The sequence below is a fragment of the Aythya marila genome, assembly GCF_965140915.1.
Source record: "Aythya marila genome assembly, chromosome: 1".
NCBI lineage: Eukaryota > Metazoa > Chordata > Aves > Anseriformes > Anatidae > Aythya > Aythya marila.
Window position 1 is genome coordinate 171,578,189 of NC_139042.1, and position 13,531 is coordinate 171,591,719.

Sequence of the window (13,531 nt, forward strand, 5' to 3'; positions counted from 1 at the left end):
ATTTAACACATTTCCGTAGATGCACAGGCTTTGAGAAAGCAACTTTTATTCCTAATGGGTTTCAAGACAAATACAACAGTCAGATCATTCACTGCCACAATTAACTTAAGAACTGAGCATCTGTTAACACAGTCATCCAGAGAAATTACCCAAATTTCAGTATTTACACTGCATGTTTCAAGTAAGATACATATTAAATTGCAAAACTAGAGATTCTCTGAACTAATATATGTCCCGTAAACATTTTTAAATAAATTAAATATGTATTTATTTAATTCTAGCACACACTTTTTTAACAGCAAGAATATTTAACCATTTCCCAAGTGTAGTATGATCTTCTCAGCTATGTCACAAGCTTCTCTTCAGCTTCTCACATTTTATTTGCTTTTTTCTTCTGCTAAATCTGGATGGCAGAAAACACTGAAAACCAAGACTAATGTCATTACTCAACAAAGATCCTTTTATATCAACCTTTAAACTACAGTAAGGAAGGGCTTTGTTACACGAGCTATGTTCACAGCACACAGTTAATAACTCTTCTAGAATTCACAATGTATTTCTCCATGCTGAAATATGTGAAGTATTTAACCCCATTTTATACATCAGACATTTTTAACATACTGTTAACTTCTCAGGACCAAGCTAGATAGTTTTCATTTCCTCTGGTCACAGTGTCTCCAAAAACAAACAAACGTTTCCTCTTCTGCTGTATTTGCCACAATTCTTCAGGCATCGTCATCTAAAGAGCACAATTCAGGGCTGGAGCTACCAGACTCGTCCCCTGTTCATGCTCCACCCTGCCATACCAGTGGGAATTTCGCAGCAAAGTGACAGTTTTAGCACAAGTAGGAGGTCTAGCACCCAACTCAGCAAATGCAAGGAGCAGAGGTAATGGCCCAACAGCTAACTTGCCTCTTTCAGGAACCAGCGTGGCTTTGAATGCTTAGCAGCAACTGCAAAAATACTGAATCAAGTGGTGAAGACTTTTTTCTGAAATACATGGATACAAAAGTTTAATGAAAATCAAAGTGGCTTATATAAAAATTCTCAGTATTTCACACTAGCAGTGAAAATACAGTAACAGATTCATAAACTGTTAAAAAAAAAAAAAAAAAAAAAAAAAAAAAAAAAAGAGAGTTGTCTTATTGTTAGCAGTATATGAAGGGCTCAGGAATGTATTTTTCACCTAAAAAAACACTACTACAGTATTTTTGTTATAAAAACCTTTCAGTAAAACACATCAGAGTATAAAACAGAAAGAGGCAAGCTGATGTTACTGATGGGCTTACCAGCCAGTGGAGGTCTGTGCCTTACAGTGTTCGGTGCCCTACCGGAGCAATAGGCCAGAGCATAAGCCATTGATTGCGTGTTACCTTAACGTATACAGAACTCAAGCTATACATAAACTCCTCAGTGAAGTAAACGTGGCACTTACACTGTGCGACAAACCAGCTGCTGTACACAAGAGCATAGGTCAGGATTCATGATTAACTACATGGCCGTGGCAGCAGGCAGCCTCACGCTCCTGATGTCTGCCTCAGTTTTGGGCCCAATGTGGCACAAGACTTCTCCCTGCATCAGGCATCAGCCCCTGCTCACCTCACCGGCCTGCTGGAAGAGGCAAGGACCGACAGATCCCCTAGGCCCAAAAGGGAGCTGGTGAAACCTCCAGAGGCTTCCCAGTGTCTCTGCCCACCCTGCTGGGGGGCTCTGAGCTGAGCTACGCAGGCGGCTGTGCCAAAGCCCTTCCCATGAGTACTGCTGGAGCTGACAAAACTAAAACCACACAAACCCCTCACTGTTATGCCTTCACGTAGTTTTAAAGCAAATTCTTTGCTAATAAGCATTCAGTTGAGAAACTCCATGAACACGAGTTCCCATGCTGAGGCTCAGAGCCCAGCTCTGCGGGGCTGCCAGGCTGGGCGCAATGGCAGCACCCTCCTGCTCAGGGGCTGAGCAGCTTCCCCACTGGGGAGTTGCCAACATCTTCACTCCTCCCAGCTCTCGGGTAGCAAATGACCTATTAGCTGAGCTCAAAACAAGATTTTTCCTACTTTGCAAGGACAATATTATGACTGGAAAATAAGATCCTCTCTTTCTCACCCATCGCAGTGTGGATCTGTGACACTACGCTTGCTATACACCACACCACGAGCAGAGCTCAGTGTGGAGAAGTATTCACAAGGCAGTCTTCACAAGGGTATTCTTTGCCGATGGAGCTTGAACTGCCAGGAGGATTTCCACAGCTCTGTGGACTATTTCCTTCCACTTTGTGCCTGACAGATCTGAAATGGACTGAAAGATTTTGTTGATCCAGACCGGGTTGTGCAGAGAAACACCGTATCTATGCACTGGACAGAACGAGTGGAACTGATAGCAACTATATGAAAATTATTAAAAGAAATTATCATTTAAGAAAATTATTATGAGAAATTATAAGTTAAAGCTTTGACTTTCCTTAAATCCTGTTCAGCTCTGTGTCAGAGTGAATTTTATCGAGGTAGCCAGAGAGGGATCCTGCCTACTGAGTCCCATGTTTCTGCACTACTGTGTCTGCATGACACTGTCAGGACAGCATCACAGATTTCATATTAAAACATAATTATAACATTATTACGTGTAACAAAGCTGTGCAGTTGCTAGGAAGCTTAAAAAGAACACAATGCAATTCCTGAGAGTAAAGAAACAAAAATCTGCTGCATTTGAGTTTCGCTCAGCAAAACTAGCATAATACTTCCGATTTCCAGCTCAGCTGTTCATCCATCCCTAATCCAAATAAGCAGCTATATTTGTGAGCTTTCTAAAAAAACTTCTGATTCTCAGCAGCTGCACATACACAAAAAGAAGGGATTAAAAATGAACAGTGACTGGCAATCTGCAACTTCCGAAATCCTGCTTCCTTTTGAAAGATGGAAATTGAAGAACTGCAGTACTCAAACTGATGTAAAACACGTTTGTTTTCAGAAGTAAGGATTTATTACTTTGCAAATAAATGAATAAAGTTAATATATATTTTATAGATACCCTTTCAGCTGTGAGATCAAAAGTATTTCACGTCTAATCCTCTCTTATTAAGATTTCCAATCATTTATACACCTGTAGGTAATGCATGTGATATGGAAATAAAGAAAGCTGACAGAAGAGAAGGGAAAAAAATGTTGAAAACATTACACAATACACTACAGATGACAGTCACGCTAACAAAAAAAAATAATAAAAAATTCATGCAACCAAACCCCCAAACGTCACCTGGCAATCGCTGCACATCAGACTGAACAACTACCAAATCTATACCATTAGAAATTCCCATCCAACAGTTTTTCATTATTCTGAATAAATAAAAAATATGCTTCTAGTCCAGACACGTTCCTACGATAAGAATGCCTTTTTAAATAGAACAGCATGACATTTGTATAAACCCCCTCCAAAATGGAGAGAAAGCAAGTGAGCAGGAGCAGTTTCAACCCTTTTTGACGGCCCTAAGGAGATCTCTCTGGACGAGCAGGTAGTTGGGATTCGTCTAATTGAATCCAGATGTCTGCTGCCGAGCTGGTTGTCATGGCTCCCTTTACAGTCAGCAGAGAAGGAGCAGAGCCTCTTGGGCATACTTATTCCCATCCTGCAGTAAAGTTGTCAAACACACAAGATGAACTGCGGGCTGAAGTTTCTGAAGCAGCCAGGACACCACTGCGGAAAGCACATGGAGGGTTGGGAGAGTCCTTCCTGGAGCTGGCTCTGAACAGGTGCAGTGACAAGAAGACTTCCTGTGGCACTCTGAGAACATCTCAGCTGAAAATCCCTGGGAAATGCCTACTTCTTCCATAGGCTGTTGGGGAACAACTGGATTTCTGCCCTTAGGCAGCAAGGAATAGGAATGTTTCTTCTGAGCAGTAACTCCAACGAAGTGCACCCTGGTTTAGTTCCTATTTCACTCATTTCTTAATTTAGTTCTTATTTTTCCATTTCTTAATTTAGTTCTTATTTCACTATACAACATGCAACACTACTGTGAAATATTTTAATAAATTGTTATGTGAAAAAGAGCATCTCTTTGTACATTTCAGCAATATTTCTGTTGCATTCTTTTTAGTATTGTCCATTGTTCCCTGTTTCATTTTGAATACTTCAACCTGTAAAATTTGTCCTAATTTGCTTTATGCTCTTTTCCTGATGCTGGAAGCGTGCAGAGGCAGACAGGACAGGCACTGAACTGTGATGCAAATGAGTGTGAGAGAGGGCACTGCTGTGCTGGCACGGCTGCGTGTCGGGAAGGGAATGCACTAATTCTTAGAGACTGCTGCAGGTACAACATGATGCACGTTGGCATTTTTAATGTGGCTTGGTTACAGGCTTACTACATGTATATAGGCTTGTGCATCAGAATTAAAGCTGGATACTAGTTTTAAAAGTTAAATGCAGAAAATAGAGAAATGAGGTGGGAACAGATCAGTATTAGCTATGTGGTAGATGTTGTGCTAGTAGTAGTAGAACTAAGGAAACTGAGAGCACAGTCTTAGAAAAACTGCTTTTGTACGCACATGGTTTCACTTTAGGATATAGAGAAAAAAAAACTCAAGGCTAGAACTGGAGAGAAGATGCTGAGTTGCCTCGTAACTCAGTTTGACACATAGGATTTGACTCAGCGGATGACAGACCGACTTGCCTGTGGGCTTCGGGTGACTTTGTGCCAAAATTAGTAGATTTCTCACTGAGAGCTTGCAGGGAATATCTCTAAGCAAAATCAGACCAAGGCAGGAAAACAAAAATATGCATTAAATGTTGCTAAAAGAACCAGTTTATTCTTCTTAATCTGGTCTGCTTATGACAAACATAGCCTGATAAATTTTTAGGGTACAGTAAAGCTGAGCACCCTTCATTAGATCTCTGCATGTTGTACAAGGGGTCACATGCTGTTTGCACTTGAGATTAATAAGGGTGCCCCTTGTACGTTCAGTCTCTGTTTGAAGATTGGGATGTTTCTCAGCCCCTATCCTTTATTTAGCCATGGCAGCTATTAGGTAATAGGAATTGGAATTTAAGAGAAAAATACAAAAGAGAGATATTGCAGAGCTCAGCTATCATTGCAGCCCTTTGTATTTTCTTCTGAGCTCCTGTGCTCACTGTCAGCCTCCTGCACCCAAGCTACTACACATGAAGTGCTTTCCCTTTATGGAGCAAAATCAGAAAGGCATTTGTCAGTACTCAGTACAGCATGGAGAAAACAGACATGTCTAGCAGCTCATAAAGCCATCCAGCCAAAACCAGCGTCGTTCTTGCCTTTCTGCTGTGCAGGCTGCTGACCTGCATTTAGCTGTTTGGTGACAGGGATGCATCCAGTCACACAGGGGGGTCTGCTAAATGCTGTTTAGCAGCAGAAGGCAGGCATGACTATGCTTTCTGGACCTGAGCTGAGCTCCAATTTGGGCTTGGCCAGTGACCTCCTGGATAACCTTGAAATGGCCATTTCACCTCTCGGTGCTTTCCTCTCTGTTTCAACTTGCAGCACTTAAGAGCAGGGACTGCTTCTTGTGCAAGCAGCCTGGCTATTAAGAACACAGTGCAGCTGAGAGCTCCTACTGCTAAAAGCAAATGCTATATATATATATATATATATATATATATATATATATAGCATTTGATATATATTCTGATATATATATATATATATATCAGAAGAAAATTTTGCAATTTCTTAAACAGATAAACTGTTATCTGTTTATCAAAAATATGTTAACAAGCAAAAACTTCATTTTTTTTTCCCCCAGTGAACTAAAAGCATAGACATTAGCAATAAATAGCACTGCAGGCGATGTAACAATGCAATTTAAAAGGCAGGTGGAACACTAATTCCCATGGAGCCCCAAACACCCAGTTTCCCAGGCTAACAGCCTGTTGAACTCTGAGCAGACACAGCAAGGTCTCCAAGGCTCTCACAGGACAAGGCCAAGTTTCTCCTTGGTTGCCCGACACTTCCCTCAGCAAGCAGAGCATCAGGAGATACCAGGCTGGTGAGCAATGTTTAATGACACATGCTGAAGACATGCCAGGCTATGAGCACTCCTGAAAAAACACTATTTTATCACTTTTTTCATTAGCAGGCTCCTTTCTGCTCTAGTACCGTCTCTCAAGTATGTGTTTGCTCAAAACCAAGCCTTGTGGCACCTTGCCCCCCTGCATACAAGCAGAAAACAGCAGAGGCAAAGAGGCCGGCACCCACAGTGACTGCAGAACCAGGTGGGGAGTTACCATTCTCTGTAAACCAGTGGGAAAAGGGCTCAGAGCAGCAATGGGAGCACTCCCCTGGGAGCCCAAACCCTGGGCTGCACCATGCTGCTACTCCTGCCCCTGTGGAGACTGAGAAATTCTGGTAAGTTTTTACTTGAAACAAAATGAAGAGAAAATTGAGAACTGCATGTCATTAAATAACTCTACATAGAAAGATTGGGATGGAAATAAGGTCTCCACCTCCACTATTTCCTCTCTGCTCCACAGTTCTCACAAATTAGATAAAACTTTAAGAGGATTCTGGACCCCAGAACATGTTTGGTAATATAAATAGTAATTCTAGACATAGCTCCAGCAATTTAACCACCTCATTATATGTGATTAAATATGAATAAACTCCTACTGGCTGGTTAGCCTCAGTGTTTATCCTCTTTTTCAAAACATTAAAAAGTATGTTCCACAACTTTGTTTACCAAAAATATATGTATCTTTTTGAAGGAAAAGAAATCAGTGATGCCTCTATTTACCTCTTTTCTCCACATTTTACCTTCATTTCTTTAAGGGGGAATCTATTTCTTTAATGGTGCAGCTAATTAGGAGGCATTTAGATAACACACCCCAACTTCTTCTAAGAGGCTTGTTTTGTTTTGTTTTTTACAGATACTTTAAAAGCCTTTTAATAAGGGAGATATATCACATATTAAATGTAAAGCCTCTGTCCTGCACTTTGCACTAAAGCAGCACTCATTTACTGAATATTCAATGCCAAAAAAATGTTACAAATGGAGTGGGGCACCTCACTAAAGGCTAGCCTGCACCTAGCAAAATCCCCTTTTCCACTGGAAAGAATAATAATAAGAAGAATCTGAAGGCCCTGACAGGCCCTGAAACTGCTATATTCTTTGCAAGGGAAGGTTGCTCAAAAAGCGACGTCTGAGAAATGGATGAAAGGTGTCGAGATGGTTCGCTGAACAAGGCTGAGCTGGGTGGGAGGCAGGGGAAGCTTGCCCTCCTACCTGCTCATAGGGGCTGCTGCACCTCGCTTCGGGCTGGGACCTGAGGGATGCCCACTGACCTGAATCCTCATCAATAAAGGACTCCTTCCATCAGAAATCTGACAGAGACACTGCAGTTTTTCCTTCTAGCAACCTTTTACAGGCACCTGCATGAATACTTGTGAGTCTGTTTTCCTTCCCAGTGTTCCTGCAGCATTACACCGCACTGGTCTCGCAGAGGTCACCGCCAGCCTTGCCACACGATCCCAACACACACAGCACTACCTCTACTCTGCGCTGGTGTGGCCTCACCTCGAGTACTGTGTGCAGTTCTGGGCACCACAGTATAAAAAGGACATGAAACTGTTGGAAAGTGTCCAGAGGAGGGCTACGAAGATGGTGAAAGGCCTTGAGGGGAAGACGTACGAGGAACGGCTGAGGTCACTGGGCCTGTTCAGCCTGGAGAAGAGGAGGCTGAGGGGAGACCTCATCGCAGTCTACAACTTCCTCGTAAGGGGTTGTCAAGAGGCAGGAGACCTTTTCTCCATTAACACTAGTGACAGGACCCGCGGGAACGGGGTTAAGCTGAGGCAGGGGAAATTTAGGCTGGACGTCAGGAGGGGGTTCTTCACAGAGAGGGTGGTTGCACACTGGAACAGGCTCCCCAGGGAAGTGGTCACTGCACCGAGCCTGTCTGAATTTAAGAGATTGGACTGTGAACTTAGGCACATGGTCTGAACTTTTGGGTAGACCCCTGCGGTGTCGAGAGTTGGACTTGATGATCCTTAAGGGTCCCTTCCAACTCAGGATATTCTATGATTCTATGATTCTATACTGCTGCTTGGGTGACACACAGGTGTTAAGAGTAGAAGGTATCAGTTCATCAATGCCATGCTTTCAACAAAAGTATCTGTGAACTCCCAAGCCTGTCCCATCACTTCAAGTTGAAAAGGAACAACCTATTTTTCATGGTACCTCTAAAATACCATCTGATTAAATATCTCCGGAAAGCTTGAGCTGAAAGTCACGTAGGCTCTACAAACTCTCCATATTCTCATAAATGAAAAGCAAAGCTCCTCAAAGGGCCTAGCAGCATTTCTATTTGGCTCAATGAGAACAGGTTTTCACAGTGAAGTTGTCAGAATTCAAGGTAAAAGAGAAGTCATGGGAATGAAGTAGGAGGTCTGGAGCAAGCAGTCCGCAGAGTAATTCCTTTCATGCCACCTGCCACCTACATAAACACATCCTGCTGACCAGACTCTGGGGAAAGTAAAACCATCAGGAAACACTATTCCAAAACTAGGCAGCATAGAGATAGATATTTACCTGAAACCATTAGAAATGCCTCATTTTTCAAATGTCAGATGATAAGGCCAAACCATACAGCTATTCCAGGGCTGCTATGCACCATAATACTGAACACCATGAAACTGGCAGTATGATTTGACACTGAAAATTATCACTTCGCAATACTCTCAGATTGAAAGAAAACCTGAACAACAGAAAAGCACTCTTTACTGCACATCATTTCATTACTTTAACCTAGAATAATCCAATCTCTTCTGTTTCAGACTGCTCTGTATGGAGCAGTCAGGCCAGGCAGTGCCATTCTGCATCTGCACAAATCACCAGTTCTTACCCCACAAAATAGAGGTGAAAAGGTGGATGGCTGAGCAAGTCAGGAGTGCTAAACTGATTAAGTCCCTCTTGAAAAGTAATCCAAAACAACAGAAGAGCTCTGATACTACAAAGCATCTTTTTTGATTATTTTTTTTTTCAGAGGTATTTCATTACAAATGGCTTTCTTCCTGGGCTCAGGTCCAGAAATACCAGTATTGCCTTATTTTTTTCCAAGAAATATATTGCTTGAATAATGCACACCTCGTGCACTGCATTTAAACAGATGATCATTGATCTCCTTGAACTCTTTTTTTCCCATTCTGTTCTCTCTTCCCTGGGTTAAATGAAAGTATTTTTCCAATTTTTAGCAGAAGCCTGAAAACCTACGTGCGAATTGCAAATGAGACTCAAAAAGAAGCAGAAAGACCCCTTTCTTGGTAGTTCTTCATTCAATCCAGCAATGTCACAATCTCACCTTGCTTTTTCACATGTACCAAGGAATGAACAAAAAAAAATAAAAATAAATGAAGATGACCACAGCCCCTTTGGGAAATGATGATGGCGAAGCCCAGCCCCTGAAAAAGCTGTGCTACAGCCCAGGCAGGCCGGCCAGGGGTGCTCAGGGAGCCACCACTCCTATAACCACTGTGGATTTTTTCTCTGAGACTGGAAAAGTCCGCTGACCTAAATACTTGAAAATTCCCCCTTTGATGTGCCCTGTAAGTGCTTCCCTGTCCCAGGGGGAATTTCTCATGCCTTTTAATTCTTACCACCCAGCTCAGCACCTCTGACTCTGGTCTTGTCTGAGGCAACCATCTAGTGAGAAACAACTTCAGTCAATACTCAAAACAGGGTGATTTAAATAAAAATAATACCTGTGTCTTTGTGACTCAGAATCCTCACGACAATTTAGCGTGTAATTCCTTTTTCATCTGCAGCCGCCAGTCTGGAAGATTCTGTCGTGTCTCCTTTTTGGATGACATAAAACGAAGGTCCCCACACTTGAAGCCTCTGGAAAGCACAACAATTTGAGAATCTTCCAGCTCTATCACGCCTTGCCAGGCCGCCTGAAACCTCAGAAAGGTATTTCATAAATTCAGACGTAACTTCTGCTTCACAGGGATACCCGAAGCGGACCACAGCTTTCCCAGCAGAGGCTACCACGGTGGCCACAAACCTCGCTTCAGCCCTGGAGGTGTCTGCGGCTGCCAGATCAGCCCATCAGCCCAGCTCGCCAGCGTGCCTGCGCGCCAGGCAGGCACTGAGCTTCTCGCAGCAGTCTGGGCGTGATTTAGCTCCTCTTCCCTCTCATCTCCATACCGCTGTACGGCTTTTAGATATTATATTCATGTGAGGCTATAAATGTTGAATGCTCCCTGTGCTACTTTGCCAGGGATTTAAGAGAGCAGCTTGAAGGACTATGGCTGATAAAAATTGAGCTTGTCATAGAGGAGAAGGAAAAACGTTGCAAGCTGTAATTGTTCTGAGAAAACATTACTGGAAGACACATAATCCAACATGACACTTCAAGCTCTTGCCACAGAATGCTTGACCATAAAAGGACAAAAAAAAAAAAAAAAAAAAAAAAAAGTGATTTTTAAGGTCTACTTTCACATAACTGCACTTACACATCCTGTCAGAACAAACGATGCACTATCTTAAATGATACGTATTTTTTTTCACATCGACATATTTCCATTCAGGCTAGTAACTGCAAAAACAGAGCTACAAAAGGTAGGTGTACTGATGGGAACCTTATAACAGGAATTTTATAACTCAGCAGAGGACAATATGAGGCTATAACACATCTTTAAGCCACAACAAAACAATAAGAAAATACTGACCTTTCTGTGCTGCTGTGGGTTTCAAATCTCATCTCTTTTAAGAGATGAGATAAATCAAACGCAAATCACACACCTTCATGCATCGCTCCTCTAAGGACAGTGCTTGATTAACCTAAAAGGTGTGGTTTTGGTTTTTGGGGGAGGGAAACTGAAACTATGAAGAAGGCGTCCCATTGAGAACTCAATGGGAGATTTTTTTCCCCTACACTTTATAAAAGCCCTGAAAACAAAACGAGGTACATCATGTTTTTAAGCGATGTAAAGGCAGCCACAGCAGAGCTGCTCAGCAGGCAGAGCCAGCTGCCCTTCTTGCAAGCTCTGTCTGCAGTCTGCTGGCTTTTTCTTCTGAAATTTCCCAGTAATGAAAATGTTCTAGCAGCTCCACCAAAAGGACTCTGGCACAGAAGAGAACAGAAGCAAGCAGGTGAATTGAATCATTGCATTTGAGAGTATTTTGGTGACAAATCAATGGCTGGAAAACAGGGAAGTTGTTTTCCACATGAGGAAAGAAAAACCCACCTTTGTCTACTATGTACCCCCAAAAGACGTTTCCTTGGCACATATGTGATACAACCTTGTGATGTTTGGTATTTCCAGACACAGCCTCCTCGCATCCAGCAGGTTGGATATAGGGCACAGCAGCACTGGCTTTATGGAGCCACAGGAGCCCTGTGGTGCTGCACAGCCAATCAGAAACACAGCGGTGGTACGAGTTGTGCTGTGCCTGTGAGGAACACAGCTGACAGCACCCACACGCGATATTTGGGAAAAAAAACAAGGCTCTCCTTAGGGCCAGGTGAGGGGTACTGTGCCAGCACTGCTGACACAGGTGGGGAGGTGCCAGGGCGATCTAGGCCCTGCAGCCACCTCACGGCTTTGGTCACTTCATGGCAGTGCCGGGCACATCTGCAACCTGTCCCAGTGACCGCCACAAAGCCCGAGCATGGCCCCTCGTGTCCCTTCCTGAGACCTGTCCATGAAAATGCCTCTGGGAGGAACAGCTGCTGCCTGGGGCTCTGCAGTGCTCCAGGCCTACCAGCCCTGTCCTCTTTACACACAGCAGTGTGTTGGTTTTCATGACAAGGTATCTGCAGGAAATTTTTCAGGACAGCCCCTCACCAACCATGCAGCGAGAGCCAGGTGTATTGAAAGCCCATACAAATCTGAATCCTTTCATCTGATTTACACAAAGATTGTAACCTGCTCCTATCCGCTTACACCTGAAACCGCAGTAAGGCTCCCACAGCCGTCACCTGGGAAGCAGCAGTGTGGTCATGCCAGCGTCAGCTCCTTTCATGATGAGTTAGCAAACGTGCCTGCCAAGCAAAGCTGACGGCTGCTTAGTGAGATGCCTGCTGTGAGCCCAGCTGGGACATGGTGTGCCTGCTCACAGCTGGCTCTGGAATCGCTGACAAACCCCCACCGCATGGCCCAGGTGCACTCAGGGATGCTGAAGCAGCCCTCACGGTGGCACAGAGGGAGCTGGGAGCTGGGTGTTTTTATTTCAGTAGATGCCAGACCTCAATGAATGCTAGTGCAACTCCTCAGGACAGTAGTACACCTCTGAACAACTGCAGCATGCCCATAGCTGTAGCACATCAGCAGCTCTACCTGTTGCTGTCAGCCTTCCTTGTCAATATGAAGTAAAGTTCTCCAAAAGATGCCTGCACGGACATCTACAAGCACAGTCAGTGCTGGCCACACTGGTACCTGCATCAAGAGAGCAAAGTCCACTGAGGAATAACCACCCCTAACATATTTTTTTCTTTGCAAACAATGGAACAAATAACCAAAAAGCATGCAACAGAGTTCACAGGGCAGAAAAAAAGTAGAGCTGGAAAGCTTGTGCCTTGCTGCTGGCAGAACTGGCCACAAGAGCTCCTGACAATTAACCTATTCCTAACTCCCCTATATAACATACACTGCTCACCTCTCAGAACAGTCTGTTCAGCCACTTGACTCTCTTCACTCTCAGAAAGACGTTTCCTAACGCAGTCTGATTTTTACCTCTTTCTTGCACTACAGTTTGTACTTGTAGTCTCTAATCCTTTCACCACAGACTTTAACAGCCGTTAGATGACTGATGGCTTCTGTTACCCCCTTCATCCAATCTTCTCTCCTTTCAGCCAACTGACTTCCATTTTTTCCTGTCCTTCCCAGGCAAGTTTTCCAGACCTTAGCTATTTTCTTTTTTCTCCTCTAACTGATCTTCAGTAGCCTGTACCTTTTTAAATTGTTACCGATAAGCCAGTTTAGACACACTTCATTGTGCTGGTCACCAGTAAACCATGCTTTCCTCTGCACAGGCCAAAGTCGGATTCTGTTGCTGGCTTCCAGGTCTCTTGCTAGCAGCTGTCACCAGTTCAGCTGACCATGTGGGGGTAACCAAGTCACTTACCCCGCCCTTCCTGGAGGGGAGTTGACCCTAATATAATGCTATGCAACTATAGTTAGAACTATTAGCTATGGTTCCGTGTTTAATTTTTCCCAAACACCTATGCAACTCCAGTTTATTCCACATCCCCCACTTCTAGGATTTAAGACTTAAACCAAACCAAACAAAAAAACTCTTCCATTCATCCTTTTGAATCCTTATCATAGTACTACATGCAACATTATTCTATGATTACCACTTTTACGGTGATCTACCTAAATGAGCACTGATCAAGCTCCACCAGTGGACTGTTTCAGAGTCTAGGGATTTTGCCACTGTTACAGAGAACTAACTTTGATCAGAACACAGAACAGCAGAGTAGTTTAAAAATAAAAGGGATTAGTGACTCTCCATATCGCACTTATAGTGGTAATTCTGTTGTTCAGGATACTTTTTTTCTGGACAGCCAACTA